The sequence below is a fragment of the Phyllostomus discolor genome, chromosome X (genome assembly GCF_004126475.2).
Source record: "Phyllostomus discolor isolate MPI-MPIP mPhyDis1 chromosome X, mPhyDis1.pri.v3, whole genome shotgun sequence".
NCBI classification, from domain to species: domain Eukaryota; kingdom Metazoa; phylum Chordata; class Mammalia; order Chiroptera; family Phyllostomidae; genus Phyllostomus; species Phyllostomus discolor.
The window spans coordinates 36,262,795-36,284,952 of record NC_050198.1 but is presented as its reverse complement, the minus strand read 5'-3'; the positions used below and the strand labels follow the sequence as shown (position 1 = coordinate 36,284,952).

Genomic DNA, 22,158 nt, shown 5'->3' with positions numbered 1-22,158 from the left:
AACAGCATGTTACTGGCATAAAAACAGACACATAAATCAATGAAACAGAATAGAGAACACAGAAATAAACCCACACCTTTATAGTCAATTCATGTTCAACAAGGAAGCAAGCACATCTAATGGGCTAAAGACAGTTTATTCAATAAATGGTGTTGGAAAAATTGAACAGATACATGCAAAAAAATGAAACTAGACCACCTTCTTATACCACACACAAGAATACATTCAAAATGGATCAAAGACTTAAATGTCAGATCAGAAACCATAAAAATCCTAGAAGAAAACTTAGGCATCAAAATCTCAGACATTACTCATAGAAAATTTTTATTGGATGTATCTCCCCAGGCAAGAAAAACAAAAGAAAAAATAAAGAAATGGGACTTCATCAAACTAAAAAGTTTTTGCACAGCAAAGAAAATCATCAACAAAATAAAAGACAATCCACAGAATGGAAAAACAAATTCACTGATACATCTGATAAGGGGTTAATATCCAAAATTTATAAAGCACTTACAAAACTCAACACCAAAAAAACAAACAATCCAATTAAAAAATGGGCAAAGGACCTGAATAGACACTTCTCCCAAGAGGACACACAGGTGGTTAATAGACATATGAAACAATGCTCAGGGTCACTAATCATCAGACAAGTATAAATAAAAATGAGACCACAATGAGATACCATCTCACACCTGTGAGAATGGCTAACATCAATAAATCAACAAAAAACAAGTGCTTATGAGGATGTGGAGAAAGGGGAACCCTTTTGTACTGTTGGTGGGAATGCAGATTGGTGAAGCCATTGTGGACTGGAGTATGGATATACCTCAAAAAATTAAAGATGGAACTGCTTTTTGACCCAGCAATCCCACTTCTGGGAATATGTCCGAAGGAACCAAAACACTAATTCGAAGGAACATAAGCACCCTTATGTTCATTGCAGCATTATTTACAATTGCCAAGATATGGAAGCAGCCCAAGTGTCCATCAATAGATAAGTGGATAAAACAACTATGGGACATTTTCACAATGGAATTCTATTCAGCCATAATAAAGAAGAAAAATTTACCCTTTGCAACAGTATGGATGGACCTGGAAAACATTATGCTAAGTGAAATAAGCCCATCAGAGAAAGACAAATACCATATGATTTCACTCATATGTTGAATCTAACAAACATACTGAACTAACAAGCAAAACAGAGACAGATTCATAAATGGAGAACAGGTGATGGCTAGTTGCAGGAAGGGTTAGGGGGTGGAGGGATTGAGCAAAAAAGAAAAAAGACTCATGGACATGGACAATAGGGTGGTGACTGGTGGAGGTAAAGCTGTATAAGGGACTAAATGGTATTGGAAAAATGTAATAAAGATGATATATTTTAAAAACTTGAAGGGATTAAGAAGTACAAATTGGCAGTTACAAAAAAATCACAGGGATGTAAAGTACAGCATGGGGAATATAGTCAATACTGTTGTAATAACTATGTATGGTGCCAAGTGTGTACTTGAAATATCAGGGGGATCACTTTGTAAAGTATATGACTGTCTGACCACCATTCTATACAACTAAAACTAATACAAAATAATATTGAATATAAACTGTAATGGAAAAATAAAATTTTTTAAAAAAGAAAAAAGGGGAGAAGCAAAATATTTCATAGCACATTATTAAGATTCAGCAAAATAACATTTATACTAAGTTAACATAGTGTCAGGCACTCAGAAACCAGTTCCCTTCTGCCACTTGAATATTCAAGAAGTGGCTGTTTTACTTGAGTACTTTTTTAAGATAAGGGTGTACTGTTTCTGACTGGCAGAAGGGTGCCTAAGTAATAGCATTTAAAATACAAATTTGAGTTCCCCAACATTATTCTGTGTTCAAGCCTGCTCAGTTTATGATGATTACATTTCCTGACTTTATTTTGAATCAAATCAGGACAAATTTAGCACACCCTCCCAAATCTACCTTGAAAAACAGTATAGCCAGAGGAAGCTTTGAAGAAAGTTTAAGGAACCATTAGGCATTACTAACTCTTAACTGTTTATGGCTACCATTACATCCATTGCACAGCTTCAAAGAAAGACCTTTACTGGGTAGATCCCAATTAAGAGATGCTTAAGAGTCTACTCCTGCAAGTTCTCAACTATCATAGAATCTCTGGCTATCAAGTAATCTCATCACCCTGGAGGCGGCACACAGAGTTCTAGAGTCTGGCAAGACAGGTTTGAACAATTTCTTTGTGAAAAGCCTTGAATTCCTTACTTCATCTAGCCAGTAAGTTTACATTGTCCCCTCCTCCCATTGGAGAAGAACCTCACCCCTTTTCAGATATAGCTGGTGTGCTTCAGGCCCAGAAATAGGAACATATCTTGACGTGCTTTATTTCTCATTCTCCAACAACTGTGAACACCACCCCTGAATATCTAAGTCACCCTCACGCCTCCCTTTGGACTAATAAAAACTATGAACACTGGAATCTGTTACCTCAGAGCTCTTCAAAGCTTGCATACACTAGTTATGAGATATTTCCAGCCAAAATAATAACTACAGTAATAATTCAGCAAAGCAAAGCTATATGCAGATTAGAAATAAAGCTACCAGGAGATGCCCACAGGCTGAGGTGAAGTAGAAAAAGCAAGTCAACATCAAGGAATTGCTTCAAGAAACAATTGCAGAAGTGTAAGGTATAGGTACAGATTAGGAATCAGGAGTTGGGTTCAAGTCTATATTTTACTACTTACTAGCTGTATGACCCTGAGAAAACCACTTAACATTTTAAGTCTCAATCTCTTCATCTCTAAAAAAAGGGAGAAGATTAATGAACTTTGATCTTCTTTAGATCCATACTACACAAAATGTTATCCACCCACCATTATGTGCATCACCCAGAAATGTGTTAGAAATATAGAATCTCCTCAGGGCCCACTCCAGACCTTCTGGGACAAAATCTGCATTGTGAGCAGATATGCAGTTAATTTACATGCATTGAAGATAAAGCAGTACTGACTTAGGTGAAATGGGGGGAAATGAGAGAACTTTTACAATTTCATCAGCAAATTAAGGAGGCCAAAGTTAGGGGTACGTATGAATGAGGGCTTGAAAAATATTTTTGAAAAGTCTTGAAACTGTTACTGTGTAGTTGGATGAAAGAAAAGATGGTGAGGCAGCCAGTATATTCCCTTGGGGATTGGAAAGCATGTGCTTACAGTAAGACAAATCCAAGTAGTTTTAAAGAAGGAATAAGAGAGAAGACAGTGAATATATGAATACTACCATTTACTGACTGAATAACATATGCTAGGTACTTTTATATGTTATAGAATCATCATAACAAGTTTACCAGATAGATGTTGAATTTATAACAGATAAGATTGGGCACATTCAGGATGGTATGGCCAATGATACATCAGACAAGGTTTAATCTCCAAAATACATAAATAACTGATACAACTCAACACCAGGAAGAAAGACAAGCCAATGTAAAAAATGGGCAAAGGACCTGAATAGACAATTCTCCAAGGAGGACATACAGAGGGCCCAGAGACATGAAGGGATGCTCAATATCACTAGCCATCAGAGAGATGCAAATTAAAACCACAATGGGATATCACCTCACACCTGCCAAAATGGCTATTAATAAATCAACAAACAAATGCTGGCAAGGATGTACAGAAAAGGGAGCCTTAGTCCATTGTTGGTGGGAATGCAGACTGGTGCAGCCACTGTGGAAAACAGTATGGAATTTCCTCAAAAAAACTAAAAATGGAACTGCCTTTGGACCCAGCAGTTCCACTGCTGGGAATATACTCTAAGAATCCTGAAACCCCAAATAAAAAGAATCTATGCACCCAATGTTCATAGCAGCACTATTTACAATAACCAAGATTTGGAAACAGCTTAAGTGCCCAACAGTAGATGAGTGAATAAAAAACTGTGCTACATTTACACAATGGAATGCTATGCAGCAGAAAAAAGAAGGAATTCTTACCTTTTGCAACAGCATGGATGGAACTGGAAACTATTATGCTAAGTGAAATAAGCCAGTTAGCGAAAGACAAATACCATGTGATCTCACTTATAGGAGGAATCTAATGAACAAAATAAACTAATGAGAAAAATACAGCCAGAGGCATAGAACCACTGAACTACTGACAGCAGTATGAGGAGAGGAGGGAGGTGGGGACTGACTGGAAGAAGATGAAGGGATTAGTCAAAGAAAATATATGAAGGATGCATGGACATGCGCAATAGTGGGGGGACTGGCTGTGGAAGTGGGGTAGGCTGGGTGGAGAGAAGCAAAGAGGGAAAAGTGGAACAACTGTAATAGTATAAACAATAACATGTTTAAAAAATAAATAAATAAAAACTAAGGTGAATGAAAAAATAATTTAGAACAGTGTCTTACACATAGCAATTGTTCAATAAATTTTAACTTTTATTGTCATTTGCAATAAATACTGTCCTCACCTGCCAAGTAAAGGAGCTGGAGGAAGCAGAGAGATGATCCACAGTAACAGACTCATAGTTTATTGCAATTTTAACGTCAACAAAGAGAAAAGGGAAAGCAAACCAATGTTTGCTCAGATTTCAAATGTCCTAAGTGAAATTTCTCCTTCTAGGAAGTTTGCTGGCTTTGGCTCTTCTTCCCTCTTCGCACTCAAGAGTGTAGAATATTACCCTGGCAATAAGCAACTCTTAGCTTAAGGAAGTCAAGATAATTCTATTCTGTTTATAAAAGGCAAAGCAAATGCCAGAAGAGGTTGCAGAACTGAGGCAGAGATTGAATTCCTTTGGAAGGAATCCATCCCATAATCTTGAGAGAGGACAGTTTCAGCCAGGACAGCTTACTTTAGTACTATGAGTGGGGGAAACTTTCCTCTCAACACCCTCTAGGACTAGCAATCCCTGTATCCTAAAGCTCTGGGTTGAAGGTGGAATCCTTCAATATCGACTGCTACTTTTGTAAGGAATATCAGGAAGAGTACTTTGAAGTCACTGAAAAAAAAATACTGAAAAAAGAAGTGTCTAAAGCCTCAGCTGGGAACCACAAAACCTGGAAATCTCCTTTGAGTCAAAGGGATCCAAGGAACAAAAACACATTAAATCCCTTTCATCCTGTCCAATTCTAAAGCCTGTGCATTACACTTATAAATGAAACTTTTGATAATTCTTCAGTCCTGAGTACATGCTCTTCTTTATACCTCTCTCCCCCTTTTCATACAGGGTTGTTAACTCTTTAAGAATGCATTCACCAGGCCTTATTCAGTAACATATAGGTCATTATAATGACCACTAGGTGATTTTAAGTTACTGGAGGAAGGAAGCCCTGTGAGATTCAACATGCTAAAAGAAAGCCAGGGTAGGGTATTCTGGCAATTTGGGCCTCAAACTGTTTTGTAATAGGAACAGTGGGGTGTACTGAAGCTTACACACTCCCAAAATAACAGGACTAAACCTAGCAAGATCAGAAAGGCCTACATCAGCTTGAAAGAGCTCCAAGAGAACACAAGAAGTTACCACAAAGTGAGCAGAACCAAAATAATGCTTGGTATAGGGAATACATTTGGTAATGTCTGCTCCACACATAATGATCCCCTTATAACACTTATCTGATTTACAAATGTGTGTCCCTAGTTTATATTACATAACCCTAGTCTCCTGGCCAAAGTTGGTTTACCTAGGCAACTGACTCAAGCCAAGTAGATCGGTGCCCATTCCCTGTGACTTGATAATTGGTATTAAGAGAGCCAGCCAATACCTTTCTATGTGACTGAACTGTAACACATTAACTCGGGAGGTATCTCTTGCCCACTCTATGCTCTAATTTGCTAAGAGAGAAAAAAATAAGCTGATATGCAGAGGGAAGCAGATACAGGACAGAAGGGAAAAAAACAGCCTGGGTTCCCAACAACTTCCCATTTCTAAAACCTAGTTCATTCCCAAGATCCAGTAATATTCCTCTTGTGCTTAAACTATCTCCACTTGGCTTTGCCCTTTGCAACTAAAGGATAGAAATAAATAAATAAGATGTCTAAAAGGGCAGCTGCTGCTCAGTTCCTGGTGACTGTTATCATGCAGCAGTATAGGCACTGTGATACAAAATATTTCAGGTTTTTCAAGAAAGTTGCAAAGCTTTATTTTATGTAAAATAGTCCACCTTTTATACACTTATAATGAAACCAAATTTTCATTATGGTTCAATATAAAGTATATCTGTGGCCTGAATGTAGTTTGTGGGCCCTTGAATTGTGACCTCAGCAAGCTTTCTGCCTTACCTGCTGCTTCCTTAACTTCTTAACTCTTTCATCTATTACTATTTTTAAAAAGATTTTACTTATTTATTTTTAGAGAGGGGAAGAAAGGAAGAAGGAGAAATATTAATGTGTGTTTGCTTCTTGAGCACCTGCTACTGGGGTTCTGACCTGCAACCCAGGCATGTTCCCTGACTGGGAATCAAACCTGTTACTCTATGGTTTGCAGGCCAACACTCAATCCACCGAGCCACACTAGCCAGGGCCTATTACTATATTTTTGTATCTTTTTTATGTTGTTCAAGTACAGCTGTCTCCATTTTCCTCCCATCCTCAGTCTTACCCCTTTGGCTTTGTCCTTGTGTCTTTTATACATGTGCCTTGAAAACCCTTCCCCACTAACTCCCCAATATCCCCTCTCACCTCCCCTCTTGTTATTGTCAGTTTATTTGTTTTTCAAACAATTTTGGGGGGGGGTCAAGATTTTATTTATTTATTTTGAGAGAGGAGGGGAGGGAAGGAAAAAGAGAGGGAGAGAAACATCAATGTGTGATTGTCTCTCATGACACCCCCACTGGGGACCTGGCCTGCAACCCAGGCATGTGCCCTGACTAGTAATCAAACCACAACTGCAACCTTCTGGTTTGCAGGCTTGTACTCATTCCACTGAGCTACACCAGCTAGGGCTGTCAGTTGTTCTTAATTTCAATGTCTCTAGTTATATTTTGCTTGCCTATTTATTTTGTTGATTAGGTTCCACTTATAGGTGGTACATTCACATGATGGAATGCTACGCAGCAGAAAGAAAGAAGGAGCTCCTACCCTTTACGACAGCATGGATGGAACTGGAGAACATTATGCTAAAGGAAATAAGCCAGGTAGTAAAAGACAAATACCATATGATATCACCTATAAGTGGAACCTATTACTATATTTTTATATGTACCCATTTGTACACTGCATGACACTAATATTTATGCCCAGAGTTAGTGACTCAACTTGATCCTTTTTGGTTTTGCTGACTAGCTATCTAAACATATTATAATGACTAAAAATGTGGATTATGAAGCCAAACTATCTGGTCAAAATCAAGTTCTGCCAAATATCAGCAGAATTTTCCCAGCTTCCTTACAGGTATGGTCATAGATTTGAAGTGCTATAGTTTCTCAATTTATCAAGTGAAAATAAATCCAGTGCTTAAGAGTACTACCTGTCACATTTATTATTGTTATTTTTATTATTATTAATATTAATTGTTTGAATATCTGACTAGCAGCCATATTTATTTTTCTGGTCTCCCAGAAAGTACAGGTCTCACCTTTTCCCCGTGATCTGCAATCACTCTTGGGGTTCAATGAGTACTCAGGTTGTGTCTAACTTCTGGCCCCAGAAATTTTTCTGGTCTCTGTTGACTGACACAGTGTTAAAGATGTCTCTAGTTTCTCTATTTAGCACTAGAAGCAGCTGTTCATGTAATCCCTAAGGTTCTTATAAGTAAAGAATAAGTACTCCTAATACTGTGCCTATAAAACCAGAGTCCTTTATTTATGGTTGTGTCTTGATTCTGTCTATTTTTCCAGTCTTTTCCCCTGCCACTGACCCAGAACATCCTTAAGTTCCAGCCATAATGAAACACTCACTATTTCCTAAATACATCGTATTTCTGGAACCTCCATTCACTTATACATGATGTTCCTTCCATGTAAAATGTCCTTACTTTCTATACCTGCCTACCTTGAAAACTCATTTATTGTGCAAGACTCAAACATCACCTCCTGTAGTAAGTCTTCTGTGATTCCTTCACCCCCAATGTCACCTACATCTTTTCTGCTCATATTAATGATTTGCTTACTTGTCAATTTCCCAATTTTTCCCTCCTTGGGTTTATTCAGCCTCTCTGTAACCTTCAGGGTCCTTGTCAACAAAATAAGTATAAACCTATTATGAATTTATATGAGAAACATGAAAAGGGCTCAACATGGTCCCTAGCATATAGTATGCAAATAAACACTACATGTTTGGTAGAATTTTATTTCCAAGCTGAGCTCCAGGGCAAGATTGAGGTCTTATATTTTTGTATTTCCAGCCTGTATCACAAAGCTGACCACATAAGGGTTCTCAGGGCATGTATGTTGAATAAGCAAATAAGATTAATGAATGAATGTTGCTCCCCTTTTCAAAACTATCTGCTTTATATATGTGGGAATGGTTAACATATAGATAGCCAGAGCTGCAGATCACATTCTACTACAGTAAAAAAGCACTCTAAACTCCTCTGAATATTTTCTGCTCTACTACCATGACAACACTGATCAGCAAAAATGCCACTAGTTGAGGGAACTATTAGAAAGACATCTTCCCAAGGAACAAAATACATATCATCTCAGCATCATGTAATATTAGCCAGATAATAACATTCTTTAAGACCTAGCTGTTTCTCTGGGACACTATAGAGGAAAAATATTGACCTTGTTGCTTCTCTAGCAACTGATTTTGCCCCACCTATATTATCACCAAAAGCAAAGAGTTATTATCTAATGTCATCCCTTCCCTAACTTTATTCCATTCCTCTCTAGGCCTACATTATACAAATGTTCATTAACTGCCTTTCATTATATGATTCTTCCTGTTTAGAATGTCCTTTCTGCTCCACTCTGGACATCCAAATCCTACCTATACTTCAAAATATTGCTGGCTTCACAAAGAAAATGACACTTGAATTGGACGTCATGATATGTACAGGAGCTTACCAAAAAGAGACGGATGGAGTAGAAGGAGAGGTGGAGTAGTATATGTTGTAAACAGGAAAAAGATATTTTCTAGAAGTCCTGATAGCATGAACAAACACATGGTATTTGTGAAAGCCCAAGGCATGTTCAAGTAGTAGCAGTTAGTTTAATGTGGGTCCTGTGATGAGGAAAAGTCACAGGCTGTAAACACAAAAGCTAGGTTGAGGGAAGACTGTGAAGTGTCTTACTAAAAGGCAGGCATTTAGTAATACTGTTAAGTATCTGAAGGATTCTGAACATAAAACTGGCAAGATAAAAACATGTACTTTAGAAATATCCTAATATGTAGACTAGTTTGGACTCTGTATTAGTCTGCTCATGGTGCCATAAATACTAAAAACTGGGTGGCTTAAACAACAGAAATTTATTGCTTCACAGCTTTGGAGGACAGAAGTCTAAAAGCAAGGTGTCCACAAGGTTAGTTCCTTCTGAAGGCTATGAGGGAAGGATCTGCTCTAGGCCTCCCTCCTTGGGTTGCAGATGGCTATCTTTTCCCTGTGTCTCTTCATGTCATCTTCCCTCCATGTGAATCTGTCTTTGTGTCTACATTTCTCCTTTTTATAAGGATACATAACAGTCATATTGAGTTAGGACCTCATCTAATGACCACATATAAACTTGAATACCTCCATAAATACTCTGTCCCTACATACAATCACCTTCTGTGGTACCAGGAATTAAGACTCCAACATATTTGAAGGACATAATTCAGCCTATAGTAAAGGTAATAGAGATTGGAGGCAGATAAAACAACAGTAAAAGAAAGGAGCTATATTAGTAGGCCACATCAGATATGATGAAAAATTAAACAAAGATACTACAAGTAGGGATGGAGACAATACAAAGATTCAAGAAGCAAAATCTATAAGGGAAGGAGAAGGATCATAGATGACTCTAGGCTTTATTGTTTGGTTGGTTATGTGATTGTTGATCAGGGATAAAAATGGGAGTGCAAGGCTTGATGATGAATTCAGTTTTAGACATACTAAGTGTAACATGACAAGTTAAGATGTGCAGATGACAGATGAATGGGTGGACCCAGGCTCAGGAAAAACATTCAGCTTGGAGATGCAGATTTGTCATACAGGCACTGAAATTGCAGTTGAAACTCTTAAAGAGGTGACATAGTCCAAATTAGGATTATAGAGTGACAAGAGAAGAGAATGAAAAGAGCAGCCCCAGATAGGTGGTAATCCAATAAATTGTCATGGAAAACAAGAAGGAAGGAATGTATGAGCGGGGACTCCAAAAATACAAGAATTAACTTCTGGAGGGCGGGCCCCTTGTAATACAGGCTTCCCCAGATAAGTGAGTGTTCTAGGAACCCATCTGTATCAATGTACTAGCTGGTGTTGTTGTGAGAAGCTGCATTTGGCTTCAGTGAATTTTTTCCCTTTTCTTAATTATTGTTCAACTACAGTTGTCCCCATTCCCCCCCATTATTCTCCCCCTGCCCTAATCACCCTCACCTCCCACATTCAGTCCTTCCTCCCACCTATTGTCTTTGTCCATGGGTCCTTTATACACGTTCCTTGATTTGACCCTTCCCCTTCTTTCCCCTGTTATCCCCCTTCCTTCCTCTCGTCACTGTCATTTTGTTCTTTATTTCCATGTCTCTGGTTCTATTTTGCTTGCTTGTTTGTTTTGTTGATTCTGTCCCACTTATGGGTGAGATTATATGGTATCTGTCCCTCATTACCTGGCTTATTTCACTTAGCATAATGCTCTCCAGTTCCATCCATTCTGTCTCAAAGGGTAGGAGCTCCTTCTTCCTTTCTTCTGCATAGTATTCCATTGTGTAAGTGTACCACATTTTTTATCTACTCATTTATTGATGGACACCTAGGTTGCTTTCAATACTCAGCTATTGTAAATAATGCTGCTATGAACATTGGGGTGCATAGGTTCTTTTGAATTGGTGTTTCAGAAAGAGGGAAAATGGCAGAGGAGTGGATGGAAGTCACACTGACCGCCTCCCAGGGCCAATCTGGAATTACAACTCAGTTTTGGAGAAACCACCCTGAACAAACAACTGAGCAATAGCCAGAGAAAAGCAGATAACTTCGGACAGACAGAAAAACAAGCTTTGGCACAACCTGTCTGGAATGTGGTAGAGACTCGAGAGGGCTGGCTGGGCGCCCATGGGCAGCAGCGCAGGAGGGATAATTAGGCAGTCATTTGGATCTCCCTGAGAAGAGTGGGGTCTAAACCCTAAGCTAGGATTCCCAGCCTAGAACACCCGAGTCCAAAAGGTACACAGATCACAACCAGCAGTGAAAAGCGGCAGGGTGATCTCTGGCAGAGACAGAAGGTTGGAGATGCAAAGAGCCATTTAAAGAGCCAACACACAAATTTTCATTTATAGCCACTTACCCTGGGCTTTGACAAAGGCAGGGGCAGAAGGGCTGCTGACACCTGAGGAGAGACTGGGGATGGAAGCTCTGGGAAGAGAGCGGAGAGAGTAGACAGCAGGATCGCAGAGCTGAAACTTCTCCCGGACAGACGGCTACAGAGTCTTGCTCAGGCAGACCACTCCCCTCTGAGCGGCAGTAGCCTGAGGGGAAACAATAGTCCCAACCCCAGAAGCGACTCCGCCCGGGCCCTGTGGTATTTAAGCCTACTGATGAGTGTTTACGGACCAGATTAATAATCTAAGGAGAGAACCAGGGACAGTAGATCCCTGGCAAAGGGGTTGGCAGAGTGGACTTCAGAGACTGGGGACTGAAGCCTTGAGGAGAGAACTGAGAGAGCTGCCACCAGGATCCTGGTGCTGAGCCAACCCCCATTCTCAGCAACCATTCTGCTCAGGCAGACCACTCCCCTCTAAGCAGCAGCCTGAGGGGAAACAATAGCCCAACCGCAGGAGGGATTCGGGCTCGCCCTACAGTGCTTAAACCTGACTGCCTAGTGCTGAGTGATGAGATAACAATTAAAACAGATAACCAGGAACTGCAGATCCCTGGAAGTATAGAACAAGCTGCCTAAGGTCAGATAGGATAGACACCTGACATCACCAGAGGCAGATCCAGAAAGAAAGAAAGAAAAAAAAAAAAAAAAACACGTGATAATTACAAGAAGCTACTGAGACCGAAGCCACTGTGGTTTTCTTCGTGATTTGTTATATTTTGTCTCCTGCATAGCTTTTTAACATTCATTTCTTGTCCAGCAAGTTTGTACATATTAAGTCACTAGATTTTATACTATAATGTATTTTAATTCACATAGTTTGACCTTCCCTCCTCTTAGCCCATTTTACCTTCCTCTTTCCTCGCATTATTTTCATTCCAAATTTTGTTTCCTCTCTTGCTACAACTTGTTTCCATCCCACATTCTTACTATTTCTCCCCCATCCAGACACACAAAACCAATTTTCTTGTCAAGGGTCTTCTCAAATCCTTTTTCCCTGCTCTTAAATAACTGCATTCTCTCTCCACTGTTAACAATCTTTGCTAGTTGTTTGTGGGTAGGGTAGTTGTTATTGCATTGTTTTTTCAATTTTATCTCTAGAGCTTCACTAATTCTGTATTTCAAATATCGAATTTTCCTGGTCCCCTCTTCTACTCTTTTTTTTTTTTTGGTCTCAAATTTCAATTTTGCTGTCTTAGCCTGTTTTTTCTTTTTTTGTCTTCTATTTCTCTTTCATTCTTCCCTTTTATTTTTCTTTATTCTCCTTTTTTTCTTTTTCCTTACATCCCAAATTATAATTTTTCCCTCTCTTAGCCTGGTTTTTGTTCCTCACTCTCAGTATTCCCTCTACTTCTGTCATTTCAAAATCACTTCCCAGTCTTCTAAACATATCTTAAATTTGTTTCTTTTTCCCCCTCTTATTCCCATACCACTTATACTAATTTTAGCTCATTTGTTGTTGATAGTACTGTGGTGGATCTTTCTCTTCAATGTGGCTCCTATATTTTTATTATTTACTATTTTTTCTTCTTTTTCTTTCTCTCTCTCACTTTATTTTATTTTATATTATTTTAATTCCTGTTTAAATGTAATGCTATATGCTTCCCTTCTCTTACTCCATTTCACATTCTTCATTCCCTTTTTTATTCATGGGATAAACTTTACCTTCTCTTTTACCATTACTCCAACTCCCAACTCTTATTAGTGCTCTTCCCTCTACCTTGGCAAAATCATTTTTCTTTTAGTAGGTCATCTCATATCTGCTCTCCTTTTTATAACAGTCTTAATCTCTTGACACCCTTATTAATACAGGCTCATTTGCTGTTGATAGTGGAATTGTGGGGGGGTAGTTATATTTGCAAGTGTGGGTTTGTTTCCTGGGCTGTGTGGTTTTGTTCTGGCAGCACCTGCACAACAGCACACATGATGTGGTGGGCAGAGTGACCCTCAGTCAACCAGCTGGAGAGAAGGACCCACCAAAGAATGACCCAACAACCCAACAACAATCAAAACCTAGTTACATTCAGAGAAACTGTGTAAAAAGCATAAAGGGCATCCCAAGAGCATCAAGTTCAGGAAATCAAGGAGACTGCACCACTGAAACTCACAGGTCTCCTATCATAGAAGTTCACACCACAAAGTCAGAAAGTCAAAACAGATCAATTTAAGAAGCAGAAGCAAGCAAGAAGAGTCCTACAAATAATGGGAAGACAAAGAAATAAACCCCAATCAAAAGGAAAGGAAGAATCCTCAGAAAGAATGCTGAATGAAATAGAGGCAAGTCAACTATCAGATAATGAGTTCAAAACAGTGGAAGCTCAATGAGCTCAGTGAGAATTACCAAAAACTACAGGGAAACTACGAGGAACTTACTGCAAACTATATCAGCATAAAAAAGGACATAACAACAATCAACAAGGGCCAAGAGGAAAAGAAGAATATAATTTCTGAATTAAAGAACACAGCAGAAGGAATCAAAAGCAGGTTCGATGAAGCAGAGGAATGAATCAGAGAACTGGAAGACAAGTTAGAAAAAAACTCCCAAAAAAAAGCAAGAAAAGGAGAAAAGATTCAAAAAGAAGGAAGAGGATTTAAGGGAAATTAAGGACAACATGAAAGGGAATAATCTCTGTATAATAGGGATACCAGAAGGAAAAGACAAGGATCAAGGAATAGAAAACCTGTTTGAAAAAATAATGATAAAAAACTTCCCTAATTTCATGAGAGAAAAAGCCACACAAGACTAGGAGGCAGAGAGGGTCCCAATCAAGAGGAACCCAAGGAGGCCCACTGCAAGACACATCATAATTAAAATGGAAAAATTTTAAAGACAAAGACAGAATCTTAAAGGCAGCTAAGGGATAAACAGGAAGTAATGTACAAGAGAGCCCTGATAAGGCTAGCAGCTGTCTTCCCAACAGAAACATTACGAGCCAGAAGGGAATGTCAAGAAATATTCCAAGTAATGAAAAACAAAGGCCTGCAACAAGACTACTCTATCCAGCAAGGCTCTCAATGGAAGGTGAAATAAGGAGCTTCCCAGACAAAAGAAGGCTCAGAGAATACAGCTCCACCAAACCAGCTCTGCAAGCTATGCTAAAGAGACTGCTTTGAGAAGAGGAAGAAAAACAGTGAGAGAGCAAGGAACAAAGGTAAAAGGGAGCGAAAGGGCAATGAATAAGTACCTATCAATAATAACCTTAAATGTAAATGGATTAAATGCTCCAATCAAAAGACATAGGGTACCTGAATGGGATGACAAAACATGACCCACACATATGCTGCCTACAAGAGGCCCACCTCAGCACAAAAGAACTACACACACTGAAAGTAAAGGGATGGAAAAAATATTCCAATCAAAAGAATACGAAAAAAAGCCATGGTAGCAATATTTACATCAGACAAAATAGACTTCAAAACAAAGGCCATAAAAAGAGACACAGAAGATCACTTCATAATACTCAAGGGAAAAATCCATCAAGAAGACATAAACATTATAAATATATACTCACCCAACATAGGAGCACCCAAATATATAAGGAAAATCTTGGAGGACTTCCAGGAAGATATAGACAGCAACACACTTATACTAGGAGATTTTTAACACCCCACTGTCAAAATGGATAGACCTTCTAAACAAAATATCAACAAGTATACTGAGGAATTGAGCAATGCCCTAGATCAAATGGGCTTAGCTGATATATATAGAACCTTTCATCCCAAAGAAGCAAAATATACATTCTTTTCAATAGCACATGGAACATTTTCAAAGATAGACCACATGATAGGACACAAAACAAGCCTCAACAAATTCAAGAAAATTGAAATATCAAGCATCTTCTCAGACCACAAGGGTCTGGAACTAGAAACCAACATCAAGAAAAAAACTCAAAAACATTCAAACACATAGAGATTGAATAACATGATGTTAAACAATGAATGGGTTAATAATGAGATGAAGGAAGAAATAAAAAACTTTCTGGAAACAAATGAAAATGAACACACAACAGTTTAAAACCTATGGGACACAGCAAAAGCAGTCCTGAGAGGGATGTTCATAGCGATATAGGTCTACCTAAAAAAACATAGAAACATTTCAAATAAACAACCTAACCCTACAAATACAAGAACTGGAGGAACAACAAACAAAGCCCACAGCAAGTAGAATGAAGGAAATAATCAAGATCAGAGCAGAATGAAATGACATAGAGACTAAAAGGACAATTCAAAGGATCAATAAATCCAGGGGCTGGTTCTTTGAAAAGATAAACAAAATCGACAAGCCTTTAACCAGACTCATCAAGATAAAAAGATAAAGAACCCAAATAAATAAAACCAGAAATGAAAAAGAAGAGATTACAATTTAGGATACCACAGAAATACAAAGGATTGTAAGAAATTACTACAAATGATTATATGCCAAGAAATTTGATAACCTAGGTGAAATGGACAAATTTCTAGAAACATATCGTCTTCCAAAACTGAATCAAGAAGCAGAAAGCCTAAACAGACTGATAACAGCTGGTGAAATTGAAGCAGCAATCAAAAAACTTCCAGCACACAAAGCCCTGGGTTGGACAGTTTCAGTGCATTTTTTTTTTTGAAGATTCTTTCAACAAGTTTGTTCATTTCATGATGGGTGTGATATATATGTGTACCTGTCCACAACAAGCTGAGTGTTCACTCATTTTTCACCAAAAAAGGCATGACTCCCATGCCACACCCTCCCTATTCACCCATCATCACCCCGTGTGACTCTCCCTTCCATGAAAAAAAAAAAAACCCTAAAGGGAACATTTTGCCCATGTGGAAGAGGTAAAACAAACAAACAAAAAATGGCAGAAGCACTAAAAGGCATCAAAATTGACGAGTTCAACAACTGTTTTGAGCAGTGAAAACAAACATCTCAATAGGTGTATGGCATCAAATGGAGAGTACTTTGAAGGTTACTGAAGTTTAAACATGTAATAAATACAAAATTTTGTGGGGGGGGCGCCTTGTACAGCAGCTTCAAATGTAGTAGAACATCAAGTATGTTAAAAACCTAAAGAGTAAGCACTGGACATAACATTTCTGAGATAGCTAGGTAACTTTGCAAAAGTGGCCTCAGTAACAATTTAAATGGAAACTGCAAAAAAAAAAAATCGGGGTGGTAATTTGAGTGAGTGTTGTTAAAGAAAGATTGATTTAGACCAGGGAAAGAATATGTTTGCAAGCTGAAGAACAGTCACTATAGCATAATAGTTAAGGTATAGGCTTTGTAGACTTGGGCTTAAAACTCAGTTCTGCCACTTACTAGCTGTGCAAACTTGAGCAAGTTGCTTGATTTTTCTGTGTCCCAATTTCCTTAAGTGAAAAATGGAGTTAATAATAGTATTTACTGGATAGGATTGTTGTATTATATGAATTGATACATGTAAGGTGCCCAATAGAGGGCTTGGCACAGAGTAGGTCTTCGATAAATATTAACTATATTAGGTAGAGATAGCTGGATAGGTAAGAGAACCAAAGAAAAAGAAATTGAAGACAGGAAAGAAGGAATCTGATGAGACAACTTCTCATAAGGTATAGGAGAGAATGGATACTCTTCCACTAACTAGCTGTGTAACCTTGGGTAAGATGGTTTACTTTTCTGTGCCTTGGTTTCCTTTCTATAAAATGGAGATGATAATAGTGCCTACATTACACGATTATTGTGAGGATTAAATAAAATGGCACATGAAACACAGTTCCTCACTGGGAAGAACTTGAGGAGTAGGATAGTGAATGGCTTAGAAGAAATCATGTGTGCCAACAAGACTCAAAGTTAAAAAACAAAGTTCCAAGGGAAAATTTTTCACCATTTCATGAGAGTAAAACAGTGCTACAAAATGTTGTGATGTTTTCTTTATAAGGCTAAACATTCTTTTAGTGCTAAGAAATTTATTGTGATTTTTTTATTAAAGTGCATTGAAAAGACTTTTATATTTAAGTAGTTTCAAATGTGTTTGAAGCCTTTTTTCAGATAATTATGTTATAAAACAATGGTGAGTATGAAATTAAATTGCATTAGTTGACATAACTTCAGCAATAACTTACTAAGCTTTTTCTTTAAAGGAACATTCTATCCAAAGCATAAAAATATAAACCATATTGTTAAGTTAATTGAAGATTCATCCTCCTTACTATAGTAAAATTTTAAGTAAAATAATTGTTCATTGTTTTCTTTAAAAATGGCTTTCTATCTTACTCAGAATAAAAACCAAAATCTTTATAAGGTCCTATATGATCAGGCCCTCTCTGTCCCTCTGACCACATGTCCTATCACTCTCTTCCTCTCCACTCCAATAATACTGGCCTTCTTGCTATTCCTTGCACATACCAAGCCTTTGCACAATCTATTTTCTGTGTCTAGAACACCGTCCCCTCAGGTATTCTCATGGCTGGCTCTCTCACTTCATCTAGATATATTTTTAAATATCACTATATCAGAGAAATTGTCTTTAACTGCCCTATACTAAATATATCTCCCCAATCTCAAGTGCCTTGTATTTTTTCTCCCACCTTATCCCCACCTAACAATTAATACCTTTGTTGTTTATTGGCCTTCCACTCCACCAACACACCATCATTAGAACATATTCTCCAAAAGGGCAGCAGACTTTTTTGTTGTTGTTCATTGCTAAAATTCCAGTCTGTGCAGTGATGGTACAGAGCAGATTCTAAGTATTTGTTGAATGAATTAATTAATGAATATCATAACACAATGTACTTTTGTTTTGATACCTTTGTTTATCACAACTCTTTACCCTTGAAGGCTAAGCAACAACTAGGAAAGAACTGAAACCAAAGTAAATGTACGGGCAAGTTGTTCTAGTCTAGGCAAAAAACAGCATAATCCGTCAGATACAAATGTTTGAGAAGGGAACTTGGGAGCCAAAACTACTTCTACTTCTACTCTCTACTACAGAAAGAGAGAGAGCACAAAGTATCTTTTTTTTACACTTATACCTCATGAAATCCTTTTGCCTACAAGTAGATAAAAATTCTCCACAACCCCAGGAAACAGAATGAATAACAGCAAACAATTTAAATTTCTCTGGGGAAGCCACTTGAAGCCCTTGGAAAAGAATTTCTATTGCTTGTCTGTGGTACTTGTTAGTAGGTTCACAAACCTTTCATTGTCCTAAGAATAACCATATTTCAGGAATGGAATTTTATGACAGCTAAGAACTGCCTAGTTTCCATATCCTACAACTAGAAACTCTCCCAAAGTAAAACAAACCAACATGAACACAAAGGGACAATCAAATGGAATCATAAATGGAATGGAATCATAGCTGTTTCTAACATATTCCGTGCATACTAACTGCAGGAGGCTGGCTATGGTACCAACATATAAATCCTTCTCCACCCTCCATGCAAGGGTGCAGATAGTGAGTTCAGTGGGTTTGACATATACAAGTGGTTCTTGGACTTGGCTTTGCAACAAGATTGTACTCCCACTGTCGAAAGTAATCAGAAGAGTTCCAGTTGAATTAATATTTCTTTTGTTTTTAGGAGCCCATAGGCCAGTGACTTCAGGGAGAAATAACCCTAAGTGAGGCTTTCTTCTTTATCTGAATCTAGTGGACTCAATGATATGGCCGTTCAGAATAAGGTTGCTTTGAGGTTTGGAAAACCAATTGAAGAGAGAGGGGATGGAGGACGGTGCTTTAGTTAAATGTTGCCTAGGAACCTAGAACTAACACATGCTCTTGATGAGAGTTGGCACTGGGGATGCAATGAAACCCAACACATTAAAGAAGGGAGGGGCCCTGTGACAGCTGAACTAGTAAATTGCAGAACACTGGGAGCTGTGGCATTCTATTGATGGAATAGAAACTTTCGGAGTGAAATACCAGCCCAAAGCCTCAAGCAACACGTTTTCATCTCTTTAACCTGTGGGACATCATTAGGCCCCACCCAGTCCTGCCACCCTCCCTGAACAGAGAGATAAGAGAGACAAACATGAAAGAGATGTCACTGGTCCATCTGAGGCCTTCTAACACATCTCCACCACACCAGTTCTTTTATTTAACATCAGAAGGGAACTGGTGAAACCCTCCTCCCCAACACAATCTTCCTGACTAGGTATGGACATGGGAATAGCAGATCATCCAAGGTGGCCTTGGCTTCCTTATTGAAGCATACTGCTTCTTTCCTTTTGCATTCCATTTTTACTTGGGCTCCTACCTCTTCCAGCTGAATCGATCACCCAGCCACTTGGGCTTAGGCACAGGGGTGCCTGGTACTAAAGGATATACAATAAACAGAAACCATTGAAACTTTGACGTGATGGATGCTAGGTAAATACTCTAATCAAATTCAACATTCATCCCTATATTCTTAGAAGAAACCCTGACCATCAATCTGTTAAGAAAGGAGTCAGTGACACCAGTCTGCATGGCCTTGACATATTAATAGACACTGCTCAGCAGTGGGATCAGCCACAGGCAAAGAATTTAGCTTTCAAATAAATTAGCATACAAATAAGTATTTGTAGAATGAATGAATTTTTTCAAGTCATCTGCATTGCTATGGCACCTCTTAGGAAACAAACATTCTTCCATTCAGCTAAAACTGCTAACTGACTGCAGTTAACTAATGTGCAACTTAGGGTGCACATTCTAAGAATCAACTGGATATTAGAACCAAATTTGGAGGTTGGTATGAGGGAGAAAAAGCTGTCCTCTCCAAGCAAATTCCCCCAACACTCATAGTGTCATAGTAAGGCAAGTCACTGTTGTCCTTCTCGAAATTTAATTTCCAGTACAGATTTCCCTCAATTGAACTAGAGCACTGTCCCTTTAAGAAGCCAGGCAAGATGGAGCCCTCCCAACTCACAGCTAGGGGCTTTAAGCAACCTGATAAGGATGCTGGAGTGTGACAAAAAGAAAGAACGCCTGGAGTGGGTAAGTCGAGGCTCTAATGACCTGAGGGGAAATCGAGTCTCAAACCACACAAACATCAAAACTCTGAGCGCGCATATTCCGTGGATGGCAGCTCCCCTAGCGCCACCCCTCCTCCCCTTCCCTCCCTTTCTTACCCCACCCTGCTCCACCCTCCGGATCTTCCTTGAAAGAGTCTCCTTCTATAAGGTGGCTTCTTTGCTGCCCAGCGGAGACCCCAGTGAGGGGAGTAAAAATGAGGGAAGGAGGTGGATAGGCAAAATGAAAGAGACTTACTTTCGCATTCTGCGCCTCCGAAGGCATCCTCTCCACCCAGCCTGGGGCCAGGGCCAACGGACGGGGCGGGGCTGGGGTTGAGCTGACGGACTCGGGGTCCTCTCTCCCTCGTACTACAAACCTACTTCAGTGGAGAGTTAGAGGGAATGGGCACCGACGAGGGCCGGTGTATACTCGATTTTAATTATCTCCAAAGGAGACAGAAGGGTTTGAGAGAGTTGACCGTGGGTAGGAGTGGAGGTGAGATCTAAAACCCTCCTTTTCCTCCCCTTCTGGCTAGCTTTCTCCGCCCGGCATTAGCGATATCAGGGGCAATGGTTTTCTTTTTTCTTCCTTTTGGTTTCTCCCAGCTGCCGGTCCTAGACCCCACCCAGCGGCTCCACCCCATCCACTGCTACACATTCTGTCAATCACCAGCCCCTTTAAAGCTGCATCGCACAACTTGGGTTTTCGTTCGTCTTTGGCGGGCAGACAGAATCACAGAATTCCTGGCCTTTTCCAACAATGCCTCCGACCTTTCTGCTGAGTTTAGGAAGCTGAGGTTAGTTGCTCCTGGAAGCTTCCCCTCCCCCTCTGCCCCAAAGCTTTCACAGTCCGCTCCACCCAAAGTCCTTCCGGGCCGGCCAGGCCACGCCATACCCAACTCCATCTCCTTTCTTTACTTTGTTTCTGGGAGAAAGTGGTTCCCTAGGCTGCCAGATAGCCAAGAAAGTTTCTGCAGCGTCCTGTCTGGCGCCGCCCACTTCCCTACAGTTTTTGGACTGAAGTGGCTATAGCAGATCTCCTGTCTTTGAGGCCTGTCAGTTTGGCCTGACCCGGTATACTCAGTCTTCTCTAACTCTCATCTGTATTTAAGTCTCCACGTTTCAGACCAGACCAGAATAGGAGGGGAGAAAGTGGGGGTTCCCAGAAATGTGTTTCATGCCTCTAACTCACCCAAAACAATAGTCTTAAACCACCACCCCACTCCATAAGTAGGCAGAAAAGGGCCTTGAGGTCCCATCCACAATTAGTGGAACTCCAAAATGATCCATCAGAAATCATATGTAAGAACATTCTCCATTCCAGTTAATAGCAACACCTGGTTGCTCAGGGGGAAAAAATCATTGAGTAATCCTTGACTCCCTCTTTTTCTCTTATACTTCACATCCAATTCTTCAAGAAATCCTGTTGACTCTATCAGAAAAATATGTCCAGAATCTGACCAATTCTCACCATTTCCACTAACACCACCCTGGCCCCAGCCACCACCCTTAGGCCCTGCCCCTGCCTACCCCTTTGACTTGATTTATTAAAATGTTGTTCAAAAATAAAAAAATAAAAAGAAACCTTGTTCACTTTCCACTACTCACACTGATCTCCTTTTTATTCAATGTGCTAAGATCTGTCTAACCTCAAGGACTTTGCATTTCCTTTTATTTCTGTCTGGTTCTACCCATGGCAGGCTCCAATATCATTTAGATTTCAGGAAAGCTTTCCTTGACCACCCAGATTAAAATAACT

At 39.3% G+C, this 22,158-nt stretch overlaps 1 protein-coding gene across 1 annotated transcript in view; it reads right to left on the bottom strand.

Moving 5' to 3' along the window:
* Nucleotides 1-21,453, bottom strand: part of KLF8 (Kruppel like factor 8) — a 104,984-nt gene extending 83,531 nt beyond the window's left edge. The window contains exon 1 of the mRNA XM_028522909.2: nt 20,656-21,453. The gene's annotated coding sequence lies outside the window, so the exon portion shown is untranslated. The remainder of the gene's footprint in view (nt 1-20,655) is intronic.
* Between the last annotated feature and the right edge of the window lie 705 nt (nt 21,454-22,158).